The 13,168-nt window shown below is 38.3% G+C and overlaps 1 long non-coding RNA gene and 1 pseudogene across 1 annotated transcript; one reads left to right on the plus strand and one right to left on the minus strand.

Annotated features, from left to right (window-relative positions):
* Nucleotides 1–1,090: 1,090 nt before the first annotated feature.
* LOC125470300 lies at nt 1,091–1,563 on the minus strand (annotated as a pseudogene).
* Nucleotides 1,564–12,328: 10,765 nt separating this feature from the next.
* LOC125470468 lies at nt 12,329–12,905 on the plus strand. Its single transcript, XR_007252737.1, has 2 exons — nt 12,329–12,513; nt 12,624–12,905. It is a non-coding gene; the product is annotated as an uncharacterized LOC125470468 (long non-coding RNA).
* The last annotated feature ends 263 nt before the right edge of the window (nt 12,906–13,168 follow it).

Genomic DNA, 13,168 nt, shown 5'->3' on the forward strand with positions numbered 1-13,168 from the left:
ACTTTAACATTTTCAAATATACAGAACTTGGATTAACTTCTTATTTTTCAAAAACGTTTGGTTAAATTTACCAAAGTCTAAAACTGCATAGATTCATGTATGTACTCATCCTAATTCACGACAAATAGATCTTGATGTCAAACGTTGAAGATATAACATTTGCAATTGCAGAAGAACTATACCTTTTTACTTTTGACTTTTGTTCTAACAACCGTAAGCCCGAGAAGAGTACATGAACTGGTTTACTTAAAAAGTGACCAAATTTGGATGAAACTTATTCGATGGAAAACACTGAAGTAGCATTGTAAATATCTCGAAATGTAACGGTGTGATAGAAAGGGAAGTAAATAACCATGAAATGGGCTTCAAAAATGCAACAAATATATTTGAATTCCTTGCCCTTGGAAACATTCTCCATGTTGTTTGACTAGCAGGTCCTCTGAGCATTTAGAATGAGGAAAGGAAGTTTGTAGTCACTATTTCTCCTGAAAGAAAAGAAGATCGAAGCACGATTCACACAGATATGAAAACACATCTATCTAAAAGCCAAATCATTATGAATCATAGGACTCGTAATTGAGGAAGGATGATATGAAACCTAAAACTTGTTGTACTACCTTGAATTGGGCAATTGAGGAAGGATGATGTGAAACCTAAAATTTGTTGTACTACCTTGAATTAATTTTCTACATTTGACTTGCTAGAACAAGTTCCTACATAAATTTTCATTATGAACTGGATGGTACGATATTTGGTAACGTGGAATCGGTACTTATGCTTGTGTTTAGTTGCACCTTAAATTTACCACGTTGAAAGGAAAATGTTGAAATTGGTAAATAATTATCAAGACTCTATAAACGAATAAAATTGGTATATTTATCAAGCAATTACGACATCTGGCTGTATACGTAGGTTTACTTTTCTTACTACTCTTTGTAGGAAATCTTGAGTGGAGCAAGCTTAAAGAGCTTCGGTAGCTGTCAAGACTCTAAGGCCCCGTTTGGCACATCGAATAGTACTAATAATACGGAGTACGGTATTTGGTGTCGTTTGTATTAAATAGCCACTAGATTAAACAATCCGATCCCAACTACTTTATACGGTAAACACCCGCTTGTTTATCCTCTCCAAAACCATGGTGCAATTTAGTCAGGTCCTTCATCTCCAGACGCAATCGCTGTCTCTGCTCCAGGATAGTCGTCCTTCTCGATGGTGATGATGCTGCCTCCCACCCGGTCCCAAGCCTTTGTGACTATGACATTCGGGACGGCATCGCCGTGCTTGGTAGCCAGCACCTGAGCGATGCAGATTCCATCGCCCACCACCACGCAGTCAACAGAGATGAACATCTTCTTCTTCGTTTCCCCTCCCTTTGTTCTTCCCCCTCCTTCCCACAAATTCCAAAACCCAAATCCTCTGCCGGCGAACCTGCAAAGCAGAAACGCAGTTCCCTTCCATCGTATTCTTCTTCTTCCTCCTCCTTAGTTCTTCCAGCGAACCCAGTCCTCCTACTCCGGTTCTTCTTCTTTCGCAGCCACTGCTTGACGGGTTCGATATCACCATTTGCTCGATTGGAAATTTAGCAATTTGAAACGTGAATTCTTGCGTGCACTATTAATTTCTTCCTAAGTTTTAGTTTGAACTTTGATTATACATATTTTTCTTTTTTCTAAGTGAAAACTTTATAGGAAATTAATGCACTTTTTGTTTGCTTTGTTTATCTACCTGTGTTATATATTTCTTTTATGAAGCTATCTCTATATTTTTCTTATTCTACCTATATTATAGATTAATTGTATTTTATCTACCTATAGATCACAAATTAATTGTGTTATCTACCTATTTAATATATTTGTTTTTGTTCGTAGTCTATGTGTATCACAGATTATTTTGTATTATCTATCTATACAATAGGTTTTTGTTCATAGTCTACCTCTATCATAGATTTATTAATATCATCTACCTACATTACAAATTTTTTACTTTATTTTTTATCAACCTCTGCCCTTTTAATTTTTGATAAACTTGTAAGATTTGTAATAATGTGTTTTTAAAATGTTTTTAATTAGAAAACGGGTAGATAAAAGTATTTGAAGATTCAAATTTTAAAAATTCAAATTTAAAGGATTTTCAAGGGGCAAAATAGGTGCAATAGAAAATCAAATAAAATTGGATCCAATTCAAAAACAATTGAATTTTTTGGACCTGGATCAAAGTGCCTTTCTAGTACAATATTTATAAGAATTCAAAAGTTAATAGACCCTACATCTTCCAAAATAACTTAACTAATTCAAATTTTCAAACTCAATTAAGCCATATTCCCCATACCAATGACTCCCCTTTTCTCCTTTAAAGAAAAACAAATAGCTTGACTCTTGCCCTACCCTTGCCACGGTCTATTTATTTAATTACCAATCTGACGCCTGCCTTTCATGCACCACATGACCAGAACAAAAAGAGTGCATAAACAGTCATTATGTTCTCTTTTTCTTTTTAGGTTTTCAAGTTAATCTTTTCATCTTCCTGAACTCAAAGGAACGGAGTTTTTTGCAGAGGACTCAATAAGGGGGGTGAGGATTATCTTATCTGCATGAACAGTCATTATGTTTTTAGTTATTGTTCATCAAAATGAAATGCATTGGTTTCTAAGAAGAAATCAGAAAAAAGAAAGTGGAAAATTGTGCTGATATAGTTTGCGGACTTGTTCTTTGTACACCTTGTTTCCATCTAAATTTGGTTTTCTTCGAATCTCTAACATCTGTTTCTTCTATTTATTGTAGTTTGGAATTGGAAATGTCTCACAGTTTAGAAGAAATGGATATTGGTGAGTCTGGTCAAACTTCAAGATGCTCCATGCATGTTGTCTTTGCCTTTGAAAAGGGCTGCAAGATTAGATGAATTTTGAATTTTTTATTCCATGTTAAATAGGAAAATTGCAACAAAATGTACTTGACCACATCGAGAAGCTATTCTTTGAGCAGAAGGAAGCCTTGTCAAATTTTCAAACTGAAGTGTTTGGTCTTAAGAACGAGCTCGAGTTGAGTGAACGTAAAAAAAAGGAGTTTGAGTATATGCTTATGCAGAATGCAGCACAAATGAAAGAGCTGCAGAAAAAGCTAGATCATGGCGAAGCTCAGAAGAATGAGCTTCAGAGAAAGCATGAGCAGAGCGAAGCGGAGAAGGAAGGGCTTGAACGTAAAAAAAAGGAGTTTGAGGATATGCTTGTGCAGAATGCAGCACAAATGAAAGAGCAGCATAAAAATCTGGAGTGTGGCGAAGCTCAGAAGAATGAGTTTCGGAAAAAGCACGAGCAGAGCGAAGCAGAGAAGGAAGAGCTCCGGATAAAGCATGAAAAGAGTGAAGTTGAGAAGAAAGAACTTCAGAAAAAGCTTGACCAAAGTGAAGGGCTTCAGAAAACGCACGAGGAGAGCGAAGCGGAGAAGAAAGAGCTCCAGATAAAGCAGAAAAAGAGTAAAGCTGATAAGAAAGAGCATCAGAAAAAGTTTGAACAAAGTGAAGTCCAGAACAAAGAACTTCAGAAGAATCGTAATCAAAGCGAAGTTCAGAAGCAAAAGCTTCAGAAAAATCTTGACCAGCGTGACGTGCAATTAAAAAAAAAGGTATGCTTAAATTACTTATTTCTGTCGTTGGCTAATCGACTGGCCAGAATATGACCGTCTAAGACATTATTTAAAATAAGCTAATTCTGTACCTTTTTCTTTCAGCATAAGAAGCTTACCAATGGGGAGGCTGATGAGACAATTTTTGCACAAACGGTTTGTTTTCAATCTATTATTAAGCCTAGGAGAAATGTTTCAAATTAATCATATACAAATGAGTTTTGAAATTTCCGTTTTGTGATTGATTGACAATGGCAGGAAGAAATTGTGCTACTTTATAGGAAAATCGAGGTGTTGGAAAAGTTTTGTTTTCAATATAAGGATCAATTTTGTGTTAAGGATGTCAAGCAGGAGCCAACGGAGCATGATCAGGATGATGAGGATGGGCATGTGATGGATAACATTCAAGAAAAGTTAGAACATATGAAAGAGGAGTTGGATGATGCTGAAGCTCTTAACACTACACTTGCTATAAGGGAGCGCGGAGGCTCGTAAGGAGTTAATCAATGTATGTATGCTAAGGGTCTTCAATTTCTGTGCTTGTATTTTATTCATTCTACTAATTTTAAATACAATTATTCAATCTGTCAAAAAAAAATATTTTGGATAGGTATCTACATTGAATTTAAATTAGTAAAAAATTTAACTCTAAAACAGAAAACTTTTCATCAAAGACAAATCATTCTGCATTAATCTTATCTGCATCTGTTGTTGGTAATTTCTTTTTTATATTATTTAGATGTTTACATTATGCAGGTCCAATGTCAGATCCCATCGACCATATTCTTAAGTTTCTAAAATCTTGGTATACAATGGCATTGGACTTTAAATGTTGCTACATCACCTGTATATATATTAGCACTTCTGTTGTTCGAAAGATATGTGGTAGAGAGTCTAGAGACCACTAGATAGAGGATTTATTTACACCGTCCAACATACAATTCTCATTATAACTGTTGGTATTCACCGGAGTTTGCTTACTCAATACCAAAATATGTGGGTGATAAGTTTACAAACTCTATCACATCTCTCACTTTGCACTCTCAATAAAATTGGACAAAGAAAGAAATAGAGAAAGGAGGGAAGCAACAAGCTTTGGCAAAACACTTGGACTTTGATATATGACAAAAGGTTTACAAACTGATAGAATAAGAAAGCTTACAAGCTTCTTCACAATTGGAAGTGGGATTCGGATGGGGTCATTCTAAAGCCTAGCAAGGAGGCTTATTTATACAAGCAGAAAATGAATAAACAATAAGACAACACATGCAAACAGATCATGTGAACTTTGGACAGCTTGCACACAGCAGCTCACATCTCTGTTGTCTTTCAACACACTTTCAGCTAGCACATGGAGGAAACTTTAGTCTTTGTAGTTGCAGCATGTGTGGATACAACCTGTAAAGAAACTACCAACTAGCAGCAACCTTTTACAGCCTGTTTTTATTTGAATTTCCAACACGCCCCCTCAAATCAAAACGCCTTCATGCCTAGCATTTCACGCAATAACCGGAATGATTCAACTGGTAGTGGCTTAGTGAAGATGTCAGCCACTTGTTCCTTTGTGTGACAATAGACAAGCTCAATTGTCTTTTGCTTCACATGGTCCCTTAGAAAATGGAACCTGGTATCAATGTGCTTGCTCCTTCCATGTTGAACAGGATTCTTTGCAAGTTTGATTGCAAACACGTTATCCACATGAATCACAGTCGATTCCACTTGTGGATGACACACTGACTTCAACAGATTTCTTAACCAAATTGCCTCACACACGGTTGAGGCTACAGCAACATACTCGGCTTCACATGATGACAAAGCAACAATTGATTGCTTCTTTGAAGTCCATGAGAAAGTTGTTGATCCTAGAAAAAACACATAGCCAGTTGTGCTTTTCCTTTCATCTTGGTCACCTCCCCAATCACTATCTGAATAACCAAATAATTTTGCATCTTCACCAAAATTATAAAATAGACCATAGTTTAGAGTACCTCTTATGTACCTCAAAATTCTCTTGGCGGCCAGCCAATGAGACTCCCTTGGTGTTTCCATGTATCGACTCACGAGTCCAACACCATAAACTATATCAGGTCTTGTGATTGTAAGGTACCTTAGGCTTCCAACCAAACTTTTGTACACGGTTGAGTTTACAAACTCACCTTCTCCTTCCTTGGACAGCTTCAATCCAGTTGCAATTGGAGTGTTGACAATATTGCACTTGTCCATATTGAATTTCTCCAATATATCTCTCATGTACTTTTGTTGAGAGATGTAGATACCGTCACTTCCTTGCTTCACTTCTATGCCAAGAAAGTATGACATTAATCCATTGTCAGTCATCTCGAATTCACTGAACATGGATTGCTTGAACTCACAGAACATTGCTTCATTGTTTCCTGTAAACAACAAGTCATCTACATAGAGACAAATAATTAAGAACTCCCCTTTTGCACCATTCTTCATGTAAACTGAATGCTCGTATGGACATTTCTGAAATCCATTTTGGTGAAGGTAGTTATCAATCCTTGAGTTCCAAGCTCGTGGTGCTTGCTTGAGGCTATACAAATCCTTCTTCAAACGATACACCTTTTCTTCTTCTCCTTGTACTTGGAAGCCTTCCGGTTGTTCCACGTACACTTCCTCCTCAAGAACTCCATTAAGGAAGGCTGACTTGACATCTAATTGATAAATTTTCCATTTATGCTGAGCGGCAAGAGAGATTAGTAATCTTACCGTGTCAAGTCTTGCAACTGGAGCATAGACTTCATCATAGTCCACTCCATACTTCTGTTTGTAGCCCTTTGCTACAAGCCTTGATTTGTACCGATCTACACTCCCATCTGCAGTGCGTTTGATCTTGTACACCCACTTAACACCAATAGCCTTCTGATTTGGTGGGAGCTTTGTTAACTCCCAAGTGTTATTCTTCTCGATGGCATGGATCTCTTCTTCCATGGCTTTTTTCCAACAATTTTCTTCCACAGCTTCATTGAATGAGATAGGCTCGTGGTCTGCATAGAAGCAGAAAAAATTGGTTTATTCTTCTTCTTGTCCATAAATCTCTGTGAGACTCCTTAACCTCACTGGAGTTGAGGAGCTGCTTTCCTCACTAGATGTAGGACCACTCCTTGCAATTCTGTGCACTGGAGTTGTTGTGATTGTTTGAGCAGGCTGTTGCTCAATAGGTGGTACAACTTCTGGTTCTTCAAAATCAGTGGAGACGATCTTCTCTTTACTAACTTCTTTGTTGTTCCACTTTCATGTCTCTTCCTCACTGAAGATGACATCTCTACTAACCACTAGTTTGCCAGTTAGTGGGTTGAAGAGCTTGTACGCCTTGGACTCTTCACTATAGCCCAGAAACACACATTTCTCACCTCTATCATCAAGTTTCCTCCTCTTGGCTTCTGGAACTTGAGCATATGCAACACACCCAAAAATTCTTAGGTGTGTAACATTCGGCTTGTATCCACTCCAAGCCTCTTGTGGTGTCATCTTCTTGACACTCTTTGTTGGACATCGATTCAACAAATAAATCGAACAAGCTACAGCTTCTGCCCATAACTCTTTTGGCAAATTCTTCTCCTTAAGCATGGACCTTGTCATGTCAAGGATGGTTCGATTCTTTCTTTCGGCTATCCCATTTTGCTGTGGGGTATAGGCAGCAGTAAGTTGATGCCTAATTCCTTGCTCCTTGCAGTATGCTTGGAAAGCATTGGAGGTGTACTCTCCACCTCTATCTGATCTCACAGCCATAAGCTTGTGGTTGCTTTCAGCCTCTGTAAGTGCCTTGAACTCCTTGAAGATTCTTAGGGCAGCCGACTTCTCCTTGAGAAAGTAAACCCAAGTCTTCCTACTAAAATCATCAATGAAAGTAATAAAATACCTATTACCTCCATAAGACATGGGATCCAATGGACCACATATATCTGTGTGCACCAACTACAGTGGTGCCTTTGCTCTCCATGTATCACCAACAGGGAACGATAATCGTGCTGGTTTGCCAAGCACACAACCTTCACATACTTGGCGTGTGGCTTCAATTTGGGGTAGACCACGAACCATTCCTCCACTTGACAGCAACTTTAGGCCATTGAAATGAAGATGGCCAAATCGAATGTGCCATTTCCATGACTCATCTTCCATTACACCAATGTTGCAACTCCCAATCTTTGTGTTCAACTTCAACGGGAACATTCGGTTCTTTGACATTTGAACACGTGCAATAAGTTTTCTCCTTGCATTTCTGAGAGTGAGAAACATATTCTCCATATGTATAATGTACCCTTTCTGGAGCAGTTGACCAATGCTTAAAATGTTGCTCTTCATACCTGGTATGTAGTAGGTATCGGAGATGTATTCTTCTTTACCATCCTTCTGGATGATCTTGATCTTCCCTTTGCCTTCAACTGGCAACTTTGAGGAGTCACCAAGACTTACAGATCCATAGGCCCCATCTTTTAGTTCGGCAAAAAACTCATTCTTTCCACACATGTGGTTGCTTGCACCAGAGTCTAAATACCAGACATCTTGTTGGCTACTGATATCATGGTGTACTAGTAAGACTGTAAGTTCTTCACCAGCATTTCCACTTGATTCTGCCATGTTGACATGCTCACCATTTTTATATGAACATTCATTTGCATAATGTCCATACTGTTTGCAACTGTGACACTGGATATGCGCCTTTCCTCGAGTAGATCTCCACTCCTGAGACTGACCTCGATTTTGTGCATAGCCTCGACCTCTTCCTCATGCTCGTCTTCGGCTACGGTTAGATGAACTCCCACGACGTGAGTTCCACTGCCCACGACCTCCATTTGGTTTGTCAATATTCAACTTTGACTCCAAAGCTTGCTCTAGCGTTGTGGGGTTTGCATTCTTCTGAATGCGTTGCTCGTGAACTAGGAGGGATCCTAGTAGCTCCTCTGCGCTCATCACCTCCAAATCCTTGGATTCCTCAATGGCAGTCACCACATGCTCAAACTTAGATGTGAGTGACCGAAGTATCTTCTCCACAACTCGTATTTCATCGAGTCTCTCGCCATTTCTCCTTATCTGATTTACTATCACAATGAGCCTTGAGTGATAGTCGGAGATGCTCTCCCCTTCATTCATGTGAGCAGTTTCAAAATCTGCTCGAAGTGACTGTAACCTCACTTTCTTGACTCGATCTACTCCTTTGTAGATTGTACTGAGTGTATCCCATACTTGCTTGCTTGTTGTTGCTTCTGCAACCTTCTCGAACGTTGAATCTTCCAAACCCTGGTATAGAAGATACAACGCCTTTTGGTCCTTCTTTCGTAAGTCCTTGAGAGTGTTCCTTTGATCCGCAGTATATACGGCTTCTTGCTCGGCAGTGGGTACAACATACCCACTACTGACAACTTCCCATAGCTCCTGTGATCCAAACAATGCTTTGAATTGGATGCACCATCTTTCATAATTTTCTTTCTTCAATGTGGGAACTTGGAGTTGCACTAAATTGGACGCCATAGCTACTGCACTTGCCAGAATGGTATTCTGGCTCTGATACCAATTGTTGGTATTCACCGGAGTTTGCTTACTCAATACCAAAATATGTGGGTGATAAGTTTACAAACTCTATCACACCTCTCACTTTGCACTCTCAATAAAATTGGACAAAGAAAGAAATAGAGAAAGGAGGGAAGCAACAAGCTTTGGCAAAACACTTGGACTTTGATATATGACAAAAGGTTTACAAACTGATGGAATAAGAAAGCTTACAAGCTTCTTCACAATTGGAAGTGGGATTCGGATGGGGTCATTCTAAAGCCTAGCAAGGAGGCTTATTTATACAAGCAGAAAATGAATAAACAATAAGACAACACATGCAAACAGATCATGTGAACTTTGGACAGCTCACATCTCTGCTGTCTTTCAACACACTTTCAGCTAGCACATGGAGGAAACTTTAGTCTTTGTAGTTGCAGCATGTGTGGATACAACCTGTAAAGAAACTACCAGCTAGCAGCAACCTTTTACAGCTTGTTTTTATTTGAATTTCCAACAATAACATGCTTCTTTTCTGGTTTAATCTTTTGAATACTCTATACAATTGGTTGGAGAATCCATAAATTTTTAGCTAGAGTGTTTTTTTTTTCCTCTTGTTCTTGCTTGTGAATGTGATTTTTCTCTTGTTCGTTTGGTTGGACTACTTTGCAGGGATGGGAATCAATAAGTCCTGCTGTTATTGGCGTGAAGAGAATGGGTGATCTGGATTGTCAACCATTTCAAACTGCATGCAAGAGAAAATATCCAACGGACGAAGCAGCAGATGACCAGGCAGCAATGCTGTGCTCTTTGTGGGAGGATTATCTTGCAGATTCAAGCTGGTATCCATTCAAGATGAGCATGGATCCTTCTGGAGTTGCGAAGGCAAGTATTTTAACTTGTAATGCACTATCAAGCATCCATAGAATACAATTGATTGTTGCTCCCATTACACCAGCTTGTACTTCTCATGAGTGTTGAGAATCAATGTCATGTTGTAGGTGAAGTAAGTGTGTGAGGTTGGTGAAGTAAGTGGAGGTTGTAGGTGAAGTAGGTGGATGTTGTAGGTGAAGTAAGTGTGTGGTGTAGCTTTCATTTGGTTTGCTATAAATACCCAAGTCCCCAAGCATTGTATATCATCCAAGGAAAAACAAAGCCTAGAGCTAAATAAGAAAAGCTTTGCTAATTAGTTTGTTTTGTGAGCTTTCTTTAAGAGTGTGCTCTATTTTCTTCTTCTTGGGATCATTAGAGTTATCTTGGATACTCTTCTTATTCAACAATGAGTGCATGTGGTGTAAAACCTTGTTTGAATGACAATGAGATCACAACTGAACTACTTGTGTGGCGCATAACTGGTTATGTGAAACACAGGAAGTTTGAGAGCCCTAATGCGATAAGAGTCATGGAGTTACATGTATTGCAGCTGTCCTAGTTTCGATCCTTATCTGATATACACTAGTATATCAAGTCATGATGGGACTAAAACTCTTAGAGATAGAGATCAACACTCCTTCTGTTAATAGGCTGGACTGAGTAGATCTCTATCGATGAATGACTGTATAAATAGTTGAAGTCCCTGCTTCCACACTAAGGCTTCCGAAAGATCTAAAACCCTATTCACTTAGAGAGAAGCATTAACGAGTATTGGAAGTAGAAGACTTCATCTGTTGATCTCAGAATGGCGATACCTCCAGGTAAGTTGGTTTCTTGCACTGCACGGGATGGTCTTTCTGTTGCTGATGCGTATATGTTTATGGTAATCCTAGTGTCGTGTTGGTTTGCTAGGCAGTTGCAGTTTGATTCTTTATATTACTGCTTACATGTGGTATCAGAGCCAACCCAACATGGCTAGGGTTCCTTAATCAATATATGGTTAACTCTCGATATAAATACATGCAAATATGTTTTGATCCTGTGTCATTAAATGCTTCCGCTGCATACTGACAATTGTTTGCATGGTCACTATATGTAATCAACTATTGCTGTGGATACCTCCAGTTGTGTTTGCTATCATGTGCAGAGAAGATCATCTAAAAATAGTTACGATACTGGAATACTCAACCAAGAAGAACTTTTGGATTCATATTCTATTTATCAAAATCAAACGGACAAATAAGATTTGAATCGTAAACAAGGATCTCAACATCTAATCTGCTCAAAAGTGTTTAGTTTGTTGATTTTGGCTTGTTGTCTAAAGAGTCAAACATGTGATTCATCTGTATTAAATGAATGATAATCTGCTCAAAAGTGTTTATTTATTCAAGTTAAACAAATGAATCAATGTATAGTGAAGTATTGAATTGACAAGATTACATTCTTCATCTGCTCAAAAGTGTTGAAGTTGTGTAAACTGCCCTTGTATTCAATATTTTGGCTATGCAAATCTAGTATGAATGGCTTCTGTCCAAAGATGATGCTGTGCTTATACGATTATGTGTCAGGAAAAGATTAAGTATCATTTTCCATCTGTTTATTAACACTTAGATGACTAACAACTGTTAAAATTAATGTTTGGTTTTTCCAGCTCCTCACATGACATCCCTCAATTTCAACAATATTGAGACCTTGACCGGTTCTAACTACAAGAAGTGGAAAGAGGATGTTGAAATGGTCCTTGGGCTTATGGATCTCGATTTGGCATTAAGAGAGGAAAAACCTGCAGCTATCACTGCAGAGAGCACGGCAGATCATAAAGCAAAGGTTGAGAAGTGGGAGAGAACAAATCGGATGTCACTGATGATTATGAGGAAAGCAATGACTCCATCAGTTAAGGGAGGTGTTCCAAAACAAGATAATGCAAAAGACTTCTTGGCTGCAGTTGGGGAAAAGTTTAAAGAGTCTGACAAGGCAGAAACTGGGACTTTTCTAACTCAAATTACTTCAATGAAATTTGATGGTGAGGGAAGTGTCAGGGAACACATTCTGAAGATGGTTGATCTTGCTCAAAAGTTGAAAGACCTTGAAGTACCCATGACTGATCAGTTCCTAGTTCATATGGCTTTGAACTCCCTGCCTTCAAAATATGGGCAGCTCAAAGTTTCATATAACACTCAGAAGGTTAAATGGGGCATTGATGAACTGATCACTATGTGTGCACAAGAAGAAGATCGGCTCAGGAGTGACAAATCAGTTGATGTGAATTTTGTACAAGGAGAAAAACGCAAAAGGGACTTCGCTCAAGGTTCAACCATGGCTGCTGGTAAGAAGAAGAAGAAAGAAATTTCTTCTTCATTTAAAAATGCTAACATCATCTCTAAAGGATCTTATAAAATTAAAACTGCTAATGTCGAAACTGAGAAAGAAAAGGAGTGTTATTTTTGCAAAGAAACAGGTCACTTAAGAAAGAATTGCAATGGCTTCAAGAATTGGCTTGTTAAGAAAGGTAATGAAATAAATGTTTTTGTGTGTGTTGAGTCCAATCTAGTTTATATTCCTCCTAATAGTTGGTGGTTTGACACGGGCTGTTCTATTCACATAACCAATTCCTTGCAGGGCTTCTCAAAAACAAGGGTGATAAACAATGAAGTCTACAATGTCTATGTGGGGAATGGGAGCAAAGTTGCTGTCGAATCCATAGGAAGTGTCAAATTAGTTCTTTCCTCTAGCTTTATTTTAGAATTAAGTCCAGTACTTTATGTACCTTCCATGCGAAGGAATTTAATTTCTGCATCTAAGTTAGTTAAGTCCGGCTTTACATTTGTGGGTGACAGTCAAAGTGTAAAGTTTTTCCATTCAAATGACTCGAATAAATTGCTTGGTGAAGCTAATCTCAAAGTTGATATGTGGCAAATGAATTGTACTTATGAGATTGAATGTTTTAATGTTCAAAGTGTTGGTTCTAAACAAGTGCTCTCTCATGCAAAAACCTCAATGCTTTGGCACAAAAGGTTGGGGCACATCTCTAAGGAAAGGATCATCACACTTACAAAACAAGACTTGTTGCCACAACTTGATTTCAGCAATTTTAAAGAGTGTGTTAACTGTTTTAAGGGAAAGCTCACTAATACTAGGAAAATAGGGTCAAACCGTAGCCAATG

Source organism: the organism of the source record quoted next, unplaced genomic scaffold (genome assembly GCF_019419815.1).
Source record: "Pyrus x bretschneideri cultivar Hongxiangsu unplaced genomic scaffold, Pyrus_bretschneideri_v1 Contig5, whole genome shotgun sequence".
In the NCBI taxonomy this organism is placed as follows: domain Eukaryota; kingdom Viridiplantae; phylum Streptophyta; class Magnoliopsida; order Rosales; family Rosaceae; genus Pyrus; species Pyrus x bretschneideri.